The sequence below is a fragment of the Salmo trutta genome, unplaced genomic scaffold, assembly GCF_901001165.1.
Source record: "Salmo trutta unplaced genomic scaffold, fSalTru1.1, whole genome shotgun sequence".
Taxonomy (NCBI): Eukaryota; Metazoa; Chordata; class Actinopteri; order Salmoniformes; family Salmonidae; genus Salmo; species Salmo trutta.
Window position 1 is genome coordinate 2,255,900 of NW_021822992.1, and position 12,989 is coordinate 2,268,888.

A 12,989-nucleotide genomic window follows, 5' to 3' on the forward strand; every position below is an offset into this window, starting at 1 on the left:
CATTGATTCAACATCATTACATATATTTTATTTATTTAAATGATGTAGAAACAATGTTTATTAAACTAGTTTTTGTCCAGTGGGTAATTAGGGATGGGTCGAAATATACAGAATGGAGGAAAATGGGGGAGGGTCTTGCTTTTTCAATTTCAGTCAATGGGAGGAATTTTGATTTTTTTTCTTCAAATCTAGCCCTGTGGAGGGTCATGCAATTTGTAATTGATTAAATGTAAATATTTCTCAGTGTTTTAAAAATAGTTGCTTATTAGGCTATATATCCACGTGTGCCCGATGCCACACCTCATCTATGATTCTCTGCTGAGTGCACAATATCAAGTTCACCTATAGGCTATTTAGTGTGATCTCAATCAAATGATCCATAGCCTATATAGGCTAAAAGGTACGAAGTGCATGCTGGGAGAAGCACAGAGCAAAGTTATACTTCTAAGATAGCTGCTAGTATGGTATAAATAAAATTAGAAACTGAGTGGTTCCAGCCCTGAATGCTGATTGGCTGACAGCTGTGGTATATCAGACCGTATACCACGTGTATGACAAAACATTTATTTTTACTGCTCTAATTATATTGGCAACCAGTTTATAGTAGCAATAAGGCACCTAAGGGCTTTGTGGTATATGGTCAATATAGCACAGCTAAGGGCTGTGTAAAAACACTCCGCAATGCGTCGTGCATAAGAACAGCCCTTAGCCGTGGTATATTGGCCATACGCCACACCCCCTCGTGCCTTATTGCTTAACTAGGCTGCATTAAACACTGAAATGGATATTCCAACACTGAGCCACGCCCGCTCTGCTGTTGCTGATCCAAAACGTGTTTGTGTGCTGCTTAACCAATGGCTGTGCTGTGTGCTGCCTAACCAATGGCTGTGCTGTGTGCTGCCTAACCAATGGCTGTGCTGTGTGCTGCTTAACCAATGGCTGTGCTGTGTGCTGCCTAACCAATGGCTGTGCTGTGTGCTGCCTAACCAATGGCTGTGCTGTGTGCTGCCTAACCAATGGCTGTGCTGTGTGCTGCTTAACCAATGGCTGTGCTGTGTGCTGCTTAACCAATGGCTGTGCTGTGTGCTGCTTAACCAATGGCTGTGCTGTGTGCTGCCTAACCAATGGCTGTGCTGTGTGCTGCTTAACCAATGGCTGTGCTGTGTGCTGCCTAACCAATGGCTGTGCTGTGTGCTGCCTAACCAATGGCTGTGCTGTGTGCTGCCTAACCAATGGCTGTGCTGTGTGCTGCCTATGATGGCAGTTCAGGAGGAGAATCAAAGGTTTCTTCCCATTTTTAATTATTGTGATTAAGGCCTAGTCCAAAATAAATTCCCTATCTTCCACGTGGACTAGCCTATAGGCTGTTCTGTTCAGTTTGACAAGGAGAGCACGAAGATGAGAAGGAAGACTGGAAGTCAACTTTGATATCTGGCTACTACTATAATTGATGTTTATTAAAAAAAACCAATGATGTTTCTTGCCCCATGATGTATTTATCAGAGTCATTGACCTCACAATAAGCCAAGTACCTTACATTAAGGTGCTGAATCTTGAAGCAGCAGCTGCAGGACAATCAGACTATAAGCTGCTACCATAGAGCCAGAGATTTGTCAGTTCCTCCACCCACCACACACTCTTTAAACGGCCTACCTACATGTCAGTGAGGGGCTGTTAAGTTAAAACCAAGACTCAAATATGAGGGGTTATGAGAGGCTATGCCATAGGCAAAGAAAATGGCAAAAAGCACAGGCCTACCCATTGTTAGCTTAAATACAGATCCAATTATAGAAAGTGATCAATAACAGTGCTTTGGTCCAGCGACGCTTTCTGCTAGAAACAAGCGGCAAAGTACCCTGGGAAAGATGTGACTCCGATGCATTATGGGAATATCACTGTTTAATTTCTTTGACGTTCGGAGGCTGAGCTACAACCTTCTATAGCCGGGGAGACAAAAAACAGACCTAGGAAGTAATCTAATTCGGTCACTATCAACTGATGAAGCTATTCACTTCCTGTACAATAGAAGATGTTTAAACCCAGACAGCTTTTAGTGGAAACACTTGTTACCTTCTCTTGTTGGGTTAAGTTCTGTCTCTGTCGTTGGGTTAAGTTCTGTCGTTGGGTTAAGTTCTGTCGTTGGGTGAAGTTCTGTCTCTGTCGTTGGGTTAAGTTCTGTCGTTGGGTTAAGTTCTGTCTCTGTCGTTGGGTTAAGTTCTGTCTCTGTCGTTGGGTTAAGTTCTGTCGTTGGGTTAAGTTCTGTCTCTGTCGTTGGGTTAAGTTCTGTCGTTGGGTGAAGTTCTGTCGTTGGGTTAAGCCACGGAAGAAGAGTAGCCAGTTAAAGCTTACATTTTTTTGGTCAGTAGTCCTACTCTGTCTGTGGTGGAATGGTAGGCCTACTCTGTCTGTGGTGGAATGGTAGGCCTACTCTGTCTGTGGTGGAATGGTAGGCCTACTCTGTCTGGGGTGGAATGGTAGCCCTACTCTGTCTGTGGTGGAATGGTAGGCCTACTCTGTCTGGGGTGGAATGGTAGACCTACTCTTCCTGGGGTGGAAAGGTAGACCTACTCTGTCTGGGGTGGAAAGGTAGACCTACTCTGTCTGGGGTGGAAAGGCAGGCCCTACTCTGTCTGGGGTGGAAAGGTAGGTCTACTCTGTCTGGGGTGGAATGGTAGGTCTACTCTGTCTGGGGTGGAAAGGTAGGCCTACTCTGTCTGGGGTGGAATGGTAGGCCTACTCTGTCTGGGGTGGAATGGTAGACCTACTCTGTCTGGGGTGGAAAGGTAGACCTACTCTGTCTGGGGTGGAAAGGTAGGCCTACTCTGTCTGGGGTGGAAAGGTAGGCCTACTCTTTCTGGGGTGGAAAGGTAGGCCTACTCTGTCTGGGGTGGAATGGTAGGTCTACTCTGTCTGGGGTGGAAAGGTAGGCCTACTCTGTCTGGGGTGGAATGGTAGACCTACTCTGTCTGGGTGGAAAGGTAGACCTACTCTGTCTGGGGTGGAAAGGTAGGCCTACTCTGTCTGGGGTGGAATGGTAGGCCTACTCTGTCTGGGGTGGAAAGGTAGGCCTACTCTGTCTGGGGTGGAATGGTAGACCTACTCTGTCTGGGGTGGAAAGGTAGACCTACTCTGTCTGGGGTGGAAAGGTAGGCCTACTCTGTCTGGGGTGGAATGGTAGGCCTACTCTGTCTGGGGTGGAATGGTAGACCTACTCTGTCTGGGGTGGAAAGGTAGACCTACTCTGTCTGGGGTGGAATGGTAGACCTACTCTGTCTGGGGTGGAAAGGTAGGACTAACTTTTGAAAGTACCATGCTCAGATTATTAATAATGAAGTCTTAAATTTAATTATTTGCATATGGGGACAGTTTTGTTGCAAACAAGACACAGTGATTTGGCCTTGGTGAAATATGATCAGATGAACACATAGGTTTATCTCTGTCCGTTCTTAGCCTGTACGATTCCGCTAATGTGTTATTAAATGACCTAGAATTTCCTGAAATGTTTATGAATTCTTGGACCCACAAATACGATGATAGATTCATGCACTGCTTTTAAATATTTAAGCAGATTCTTTCCGCCCCCTACTCTTGTCCATAGTGGTCTGCGAACCCAGAACCTTCTGGCCCGCAGCCCTGTTTGCTCTGTCAAAATTCCTTTGTTGCCATGTAATGCTTACAGGATGAAGAACGGTTTCTAAAACTGCGTATCTACGGCTCTGGTCTGTCCAAGACTTGAGGTTAAATGGTAGACGCTCTCTACTATCCACTTTGTTTTAATTGTTATTTTGGGTGTAGGGGAGGGTCACTTGTTTTTTCCACCCACCAAGCATTCAGGGAGGGATTGGGTAAAATATATTTTGCTGAAGAAAGGGTCATCCATTTTCATTTCAGAGAGGTCTGATATTCTCCATGTAACCATTTAAAAAAAATAATGTTCTCTCCTTTACATCACTTTGAGCAGAGTTCACCGTGGGCCAGAGCGGGGAACCTGGTTCAAGCCCTGGAAGCAGTCCGGTTCCAAAACCAATGCAATTAACTTTCACCCGCGCCCGGAACAGATTCATTCAAATCCCCTCATTGTTCTCAATGGAGGGATGTGACTGTGTGTTGTTAGGCTCAGAGCTTTCCATTTACATAGGATAGACCTCGACCTTTCATTCTGATCATGGTTCGAAATCCAGCGATTATAAAGTATTCCCTGACGCTGATTTATTTCAGAAAATAAGTTATTGAAAGTCTCTTTCAGCGATTGCCTTGCTTTACCAGATACAGGATACTATTTTGTGATTTGACAAACTCTCCGACTCAGTGGTCACTAACCAGTGGATCGTGATCGACTGGTCGATCTTCAAGGCATTACTAGTCGATCACCAAACATTTCTATGGAAAAGCCAACGATAAAGCCTGTTTTGTTTTTCTATTTGTCTTGGTTTGTTGGTGGGAGGTGTACTGATTCAGAAGCCCTGCGCGCCTGGTAGGAAAATCCCATTTTCAACCATTTCATTTGTCTGATCGGATAAACATCCTGGTTACCCAGGAGAGCTAAATAAAATACCCTACCGCGCTGGCCAATCAAATAGCTCAAATCACCGTGCCTACAACTTCCACGACCCCAGAGAAAAGTTTGATACTAGTCTAGGTGAGATTTAATAACCTTTAAAACCATGACCAGAGAGAGACTGTCAAAGAGAACAGCAAAGTTTGATACTGGCCTAGCTCAGCGTGCCTTCATTATCGAGCTTCAGCACTCCTCCTTCCCCTCGGATTGCTCCAATATAGCCTACCTCATCACGCTGATGTCCAGGAGGACTCCAATATAGCCTACCTCATCACGATGATGTCCAGGAGGACTCCAATATAGCCTTTCTCATCACGCTGATGTCCAGGAGGACTCCAATATAGCCTACCTCATCACGATGATGTCCAGGAGGACTCCAATATAGCCTACCTCATCACGCTGATGTCCAGGAGGACTCCAATATAGCCTACCTCATCACGATGATGTCCAGGAGGACTCCAATATAGCCTTTCTCATCACGCTGATGTCCAGGAGGACTCCAATATAGCCTACCTCATCACGATGATGTCCAGGAGGACTCCAATATAGCCTTTCTCATCACGCTGATGTCCAGGAGGACTCCAATATAGCCTACCTCATCACGCTGATGTCCAGGAGGACTCCAATATAGCCTACCTCATCACGCTGATGTCCAGGAGGACTCCAATATAGCCTTTCTCATCACGCTGATGTCCAGGAGGACTCCAATATAGCCTACCTCATCACGCTGATGTCCAGGAGGACTCCAATATAGCCTTTCTCACCGCGATGATGTCCAGGAGGACTCCAATATAGCCTTTCTCACCACGCTGATGTCCAGGAGGACTCCAATATAGCCTACCTCATCACGCTGATGTCCAGGAGGACTCCAATATAGCCTTTCTCATCACGCTGATGTCCAGGAGGACTCCAATATAGCCTACCTCATCACGCTGATGTCCAGGAGGACTCCAATATAGCCTTTCTCATCACGCTGATGTCCAGGAGGACTCCAATATAGCCTTTCTCATCACGCTGATGTCCAGGAGGACTCCAATATAGCCTTTCTCACCACGCTGATGTCCAGGAGGACTCCAATATAGCCTTTCTCATCACGCTGATGTCCAGGAGGACTCCAATATAGCCTTTCTCATCACGCTGATGTCCAGGAGGACTCCAATATAGCCTTTCTCATCACGCTGATGTCCAGGAGGACTCCAATATAGCCTTTCTCACCACGCTGATGTCCAGGAGGACTCCAATATAGCCTTTCTCATCACGCTGATGTCCAGGAGGACTCCAATATAGCCTTTCTCATCACGCTGATGTCCAGGAGGACTCCAATATAGCCTTTCTCATCACGCTGATGTCCAGGAGGACTCCAATATAGCCTACCTCATCACGCTGATGTCCAGGAGGACTCCAATATAGCCTACCTCATCACGCTGATGTCCAGGAGGACTCCAATATAGCCTACCTCATCACGCTGATGTCCAGGAGGACTCCAATATAGCCTTTCTCATCACGCTGATGTCCAGGAGGACTCCAATATAGCCTTTCTCATCACGCTGATGTCCAGGAGGACTCCAATATAGCCTTTCTCACCGCGATGATGTCCAGGAGGACTCCAATATAGCCTTTCTCACCGCGCTGATGTCCAGGAGGACTCCAATATAGCCTACCTCATCACGCTGATGTCCAGGAGGACTCCAATATAGCCTACCTCATCACGCTGATGTCCAGGAGGACTCCAATATAGCCTTTCTCATCACGCTGATGTCCAGGAGGACTCCAATATAGCCTTTCTCACCACGCTGATGTCCAGGAGGACTCCAATATAGCCTTTCTCACCGCGATGATGTCCAGGAGGACTCCAATATAGCCTTTCTCACCGCGATGATGTCCAGGAGGACTCCAATATAGCCTACCTCATCACGCTGATGTCCAGGAGGACTCCAATATAGCCTTTCTCACCACGCTGATGTCCAGGAGGACTCCAATATAGCCTACCTCATCACGCTGATGTCCAGGAGGACTCCAATATAGCCTTTCTCACCACGCTGATGTCCAGGAGGACTCCAATATAGCCTACCTCATCACGCTGATGTCCAGGAGGACTCCAATATAGCCTTTCTCATCACGCTGATGTCCAGGAGGACTCCAATATAGCCTACCTCATCACGCTGATGTCCAGGAGGACTCCAATATAGCCTTTCTCACCACGCTGATGTCCAGGAGGACTCCAATATAGCCTTTCTCATCACGCTGATGTCCAGGAGGACTCCAATAAAGCCTTTCTCACCACGCTGATGTCCAGGAGGGCTCTCACCTGGGCTACTGCTGTATTTTGAATTGTAGGATCCCTTTAGGTATAAAATATATATATATATATTAACAAATTATTTGATGAAACATTGGCCTTACTGCTGTTAGCCCATAGAAACACATTGAATAACAGATTCATACATTGAAACACAGATAGTTGTCACAGTATCTAATGAAGGTGGCGCCCCTCCTCGGTCGGGCGGCGCTCGCCGGTCGTCGTCGCCGGCCTATTAGCTGCCACCGATCATTGTTTCTGTGTCTGTTGGTTTTGTCTGTTGATCCCGCACCTGTTTTGTGTTTTTCATTAGTGGGGGGTTATTTAATGTGTATTTTCAGTTGGGGTTCTCGTGCGGGATTGTTCGTTTGTTCATGAAGGACAGTTGTGTTATCTCCGATTTAGGAATTCATTATATTGCCGGGCTGCGCCCCGCGCGCTGTTTGTTTTTTTTGTGCGCTTCTTGGATTTCCTTTTTTTTGAGAAAAGTGTTTTCTCCTGGCGGACTTCGCCACTCGCCCTGTGCCCCAACGGCTATTGCGACTGGTATTGCCTATTAAAACTCAGTTGCTCCGGCCCTCTGTCTCCTGCTCCTGATTTCATACATCCACTGGTCCTAGACGCTCGTGACAGAATCCCGCACCTATAAAATGGAATCAGCAGGAGCAGAAGCGCCGTCCATGGCTGAGCAGGTGTCTCAACACGCCAGCCTCCTCCACCGCCTAGGCTCGGCCATGGACCAGGTGTTGGCCAGGTTGGAGAATTGGGAGAGAGGTGCTTCCCCAGCTGGACCAGCTCCGGTCCCTCACCCTGCGCCCCTACACACACCCCCTGAAGCGGGCGTCGGTGGTATCCGGATTACTCCTCCCCGGGAGTTCGATGGGACGGCCGCTGGGTGCAAGGGGTTCTTGCTCCAATTGGAACTCTACCTGGCGACCGTCCGCCCCCCCCCCTCCGACGAAGAGAGGGTGAGCGTCCTCGTCTCCTGTCTCACGGGTCGAGCCCTAGAATGGGCCAATGCGGTCTGGGATGGCCCAGACTCGGCTCGGGGCGACTACCCAGAGTTCACCCGCCGCTTCCGGGCGGTTTTCGATCATCCCCCGGAGGGCAGGGCGGCGGGTGAGCGGTTATTCCATTTGAGACAGGAGACGAGGAGCGCTCAGGATTTCGCCCTAGAATTCCGGACTCTCGCCGCTGGATCGGGGTGGAACGAGCGGGCCTTGATAGACCACTATAGGTGTAGCCTTCGCGAGGACGTCCGCCGGGAGCTGGCCTGTAGGGACAACGCCTCCACCCTCGACCAACTGGTGGACTTGTCCATTAGACTGGACAACCTGCTGGCTTCCCGGGGACGTTCCAGTCGGGGCCTGTTCGTTCCGCCTCCCAGTTCCCCCGCTCCACAGCCCATGGAGATAGGGGGGGCTGCGTCGAGGAGGACCGGAGGGGGGGGTCTCTCCTGCACCCGATGTGGACGCAGAGGACACACTGTGGACCGGTGCTGGAGTGATCCCCCCGGGAGTTCGGAGGGCAGGCAGAGCACTACTTCGAAACCCCAGGTGAGTCCGCACCAACCACACCCAGAGCCCCCTGTCGACCACATGTACACCTCGGTTTGTTTTCCAGATTTTTCCCCTCACTTCCAGTATAAGGCACTAGTCGATTCAGGTGCAGCTGGGAGTTTTATGGACCTTGGGTTAGCTAAGAGGTTAGGGATTCCCCTGGTTCAGCTGGACCACCCCTTCCCCGTGCACGCCTTAGATAGTCGACCGCTAGGGTCAGGCCAGGTAGGGGAGGTCACAGTGCCACTGGTGATGCAGACGTGGGGGGGTCATGAGGAGCGTATCAGCCTGTTCCTCATTGACTCCCCAGCGTTTCCGGTGGTACTGGGAATCCCCTGGCTGGCTACGCACAACCCTCAGATTTCGTGGAGACAGAGGGCTCTGACGGGGTGGTCGAGGGAGTGCTCAGGTAGGTGCATAGGAGTTTCCATCGGTGCGACTACGGTGGAGAGTCCAGACCAAGTCTCCACCGTGCACATTCCCTCAGAGTATGCCGATTTGGCTATCGCCTTCAGTAAGACGAAGGCGACTCTATTACCACCCCATCGACGAGGGGATTGTGCGATAAACCTCCAGGCCGACGCGGTTCTTCCTAGGAGTCACGTGTATCCTCTGTCTCAGGAGGAGACAGTGGCTATGGATACATACGTCACTGAGTCCTTGAGACAGGGATACATTCGGCCCTCTAAATCCCCCGTCTCCTCGAGCTTCTTTTTCGTGAAGAAGAAGGAGGGAGGTCTGCGCCCGTGCATTGACTATAGAGGTCTAAATGCTATCACAGTGGGTTTCAGTTACCCACTACCTCTCATTGCTACGGCAGTGGAGTCATTTCACGGGGCGCGCTTCTTCACGAAATTAGATCTCAGGAGCGCATATAACCTGGTGCGTATCCGAGATGGAGACGAGTGGAAAACCGCATTTAGTACCACATCGGGCCATTATGAGTACCTCGTCATGCCGTATGGGTTAAAGAACGCTCCCGCTGTCTTCCAATCCTTTGTGGACGAGGTCCTTCGGGACATGCTCGGGCAGGGTGTGGTGGTGTACATCGATGACATCCTGATTTGCTCCGCCACACGCGCCGAGCATGTGTCCCTGGTGCGTAAAGTGCTTGGGCGGCTGCTGGAGCATAACCTATACGTCAAGGCGGAGAAATGTGAGTTCTTCAAAAGAGCCGTCTCATTTCTAGGATATCGCATTTCCACCTCGGGGGTGGAGGTGGAGTGTGACCGCGTGACGGCTGTGCGTAATTGGCCAACCCCAGCCACTGTGAAGGAGGTACAGCGGTTCTTGGGGTTCGCTAATTATTATCGGAGGTTTATCCGGGGTTTTGGTCAGGTGGCGGCTCCCATTACCTCACTGTTGAAGGGGGGGCCGGTGCGGCTACGATGGTCAGCAGAGGCGGACAGAGCCTTCCTTCGTCTGAAGGCTCTGTTTACCAACGCACCTGTCCTGGCGCACCCGGACCCCTCTTTGCCATTCATAGTGGAGGTGGACGCGTCCGAGGCTGGGGTAGGAGCTGTGCTATCGCAGCGCTCGGGCGTTCCTCCGAAGCTCCGCCCATGTGCCTTCTTTTCTAAGAAGCTGAGCCCGGCGGAGCGCAACTATTATGTGGGGGACCGGGAGCTGTTAGCTGTGGTCAGGGCTTTGACGGTGTGGAGACATTGGCTTGAGGGGGCACGTCACCCTTTTCTCATCTGGACCGACCACCGTAACCTGGAGTATATCCGGGCAGCGAGGAGGCTTAATCCCCGTCAGGCAAGGTGGGCCATGTTTTTTACGAGGTTTAACTTCACTCTCTCGTACATTCCAGGTTCCCGGAACCGGAAGGCTGACGCACTGTCGCGTCTCTACGACACCGAGGAGCGGACCATCGATCCTACTCCCATACTTCCCGCCTCCTGTCTGGTGGCGCCGGTGGTATGGGAGGTGGATGCGGACATCGAGCGGGCAGGTCGGTCAGAACCCACTCCACCGCAGTGTCCCGTGGGTCTGAAATACGTTCCGCTTGGTGTTCGCGATCGACTGATCCGATGGTCCCACACTCTACCCTCCTCGGGTCATCCTGGGGTGGAACGGACAGTGCGGGGCCTGAAGGGAAGGTACTGGTGGCCCACCTTGACTGAGGATGTTCGGCGTTATGTCTCTTCCTGTTCGGTGTGCGCTCAGTGCAAGGCTCCTAGGCACCTGCCTCGAGGGAAATTACAGCCCCTCCCTGTTCCGCAGCGACCTTGGTCTCACCTCTCGGTGGATTTCCTCACGGATCTCCCGCCGTCCCAGGGGAATACGGCGATCCTGGTCGTTGTGGACAGGTTCTCTAAGTCCTGCCGTCTGCTCCCTTTGCCCGGTCTTCCTACGGCCCTGCAGACCGCGGAGACCCTGTTCACCCATGTCTTCCGGCACTATGGGGTGCCCGAGGACATCGTATCTGATCGGGGTCCCCAGTTTACGTCCAGGGTGTGGAGATCGTTTATGGAGAGGCTGGGGGTCTCGGTCAGCCTGACCTCGGGTTTCCACCCCGAGAGTAATGGGCAGGTAGAACGCCTCAACCAGGAGGTGGGCAGGTTTCTGCGGTCATATTGCCAGGACCGGCCAGGGGAGTGGGCGCAGTTCGTGCCATGGGCCGAGATGGCCCAGAACTCTCAGCGCCACTCCTCTACCAACCTGTCACCCTTCCAGGTGGTCTTGGGATATCAGCCGGTCCTGGTGCCATGGCAACAGAGCCAGACGGAGGCTCCTGCGGTGGAGGCATGGGTGGAGCGCTCTCAGGCGACCTGGAATGGTGTCCAGGAGTGCCTAAGGAGAGCTGTTGAACGCCACAAGGAGAGCGCTGACCGCCACCGCAGTGACGCCCCCGTGTATAATCCGGGGGACAGAGTCTGGCTCTCGACGCGGTACCTGCCCCTCCGCCTGCCCTGCCGGAAGTTGGGTCCGCGGTTTGTGGGGCCGTTCAAAGTCCTGAGGAGGATAAACGAGGTGTGTTACAGGTTACAACTCCCTACATATTACCGCATTAACCCCTCGTTTCATGTGTCTCTCCTCAGGCCGGTGGTAGCTGGTCCACTACAGGACGGTGAGGTGCTGGAGGTCCCCCCGCCCCCCCTGGACATCGGGGGGGCCCCGGCGTACACAGTCCGAACCATCCTGGACTCCCGACGTCGGGTAGGGGGCCTGCAGTACCTCGTGGACTGGGAGGGGTACGGTCCGGAGGAGAGGTGCTGGGTTCCGGCGGCGGACATTCTAGATCCACCGATGCTACAAGAATTCCACCGTCGCCGTCCGGATCGGCCGGCGCCTCGCCCTCCGGGCCGTCCCCGAGGCCGGCGTCGGCGCGCGGCTGGAGCCGCGCGTCAGGGGAGGGGTACTGTCACAGTATCTAATGAAGGTGGCGCCCCTCCTCGGTCGGGCGGCGCTCGCCGGTCGTCGTCGCCGGCCTATTAGCTGCCACCGATCATTGTTTCTGTGTCTGTTGGTTTTGTCTGTTGATCCCGCACCTGTTTTGTGTTTTTCATTAGTGGGGGGTTATTTAATGTGTATTTTCAGTTGGGGTTCTCGTGCGGGATTGTTCGTTTGTTCATGAAGGACAGTTGTGTTATCTCCGATTTAGGAATTCATTATATTGCCGGGCTGCGCCCCGCGCGCTGTTTGTTTTTTTTGTGCGCTTCTTGGATTTCCTTTTTTTTGAGAAAAGTGTTTTCTCCTGGCGGACTTCGCCACTCGCCCTGTGCCCCAACGGCTATTGCGACTGGTATTGCCTATTAAAACTCAGTTGCTCCGGCCCTCTGTCTCCTGCTCCTGATTTCATACATCCACTGGTCCTAGACGCTCGTGACAATAGTAAAAACAAATCTAAAGGACGTTTGTTTTGAAGCGTCTGTCTGATATCTCAGAGATATAAGAAAGATCTGGAAACGGCTTTCTTTTTAAACATATTTAACTCTTTTTTAGACACTAAACTACTCCCATTAACGTTTTTAACTGGTACCGGGCTACCTTCATGACAGTCTGAGGCTTCTGGGAAATCCACTCAACAGGGGTAAAAAAAAAATCATCTGAGTGATAGATCTCGGCTTGCTTTTTGACTCCGAAGGTGACCTTGACTCTGAAGGTGACCTTGACTCTGAAAAGGTTGGTGACCATTGCTCTGACTGATGATCAGAGTCAAATCCAGCATATTGCCTCTTTATAACATCCCCAATATGCTCCAGGGGCGTCGTACTACTGTGGCCGACCCTGTAAAACAACACATTTCACTGCACCTATAATACTACTATGGCCGACCCTGTAAAACAACACATTTCACTGCACCAATCCGGTGTGTGACAATAAAACATATATATATTTATATCTATCTGTGACCAAAAGAGAGGATATGTATTTCTGAGCCTGTAGCAACCGAAGTAACAAACTGCCAAGATGTCTGGACCTTGATGGCAGGTAGCCTAGTGGTCGGCAGGTAGCCTATTGGTCGGCAGGTAGCCCTATTGGTCGGCAGGTAGCCTTAGTGGTCGGCAGGTAGCCTAGTGGTCGGCAGGTAGCCTAGTGGTTAGAGCGTTGGGCCAGTATCCGAAAC

The 12,989-nt window shown here is 51.1% G+C and overlaps 1 protein-coding gene across 2 annotated transcripts in view; it reads left to right on the top strand.

The window, feature by feature from the left end:
• The window catches only part of zgc:110410 (LFG_like domain-containing protein), a 345,300-nt gene that overhangs the window by 71,365 nt on the left and 260,946 nt on the right, over positions 1–12,989 (top strand). The gene's annotated exons all lie outside the window — the stretch shown is intronic.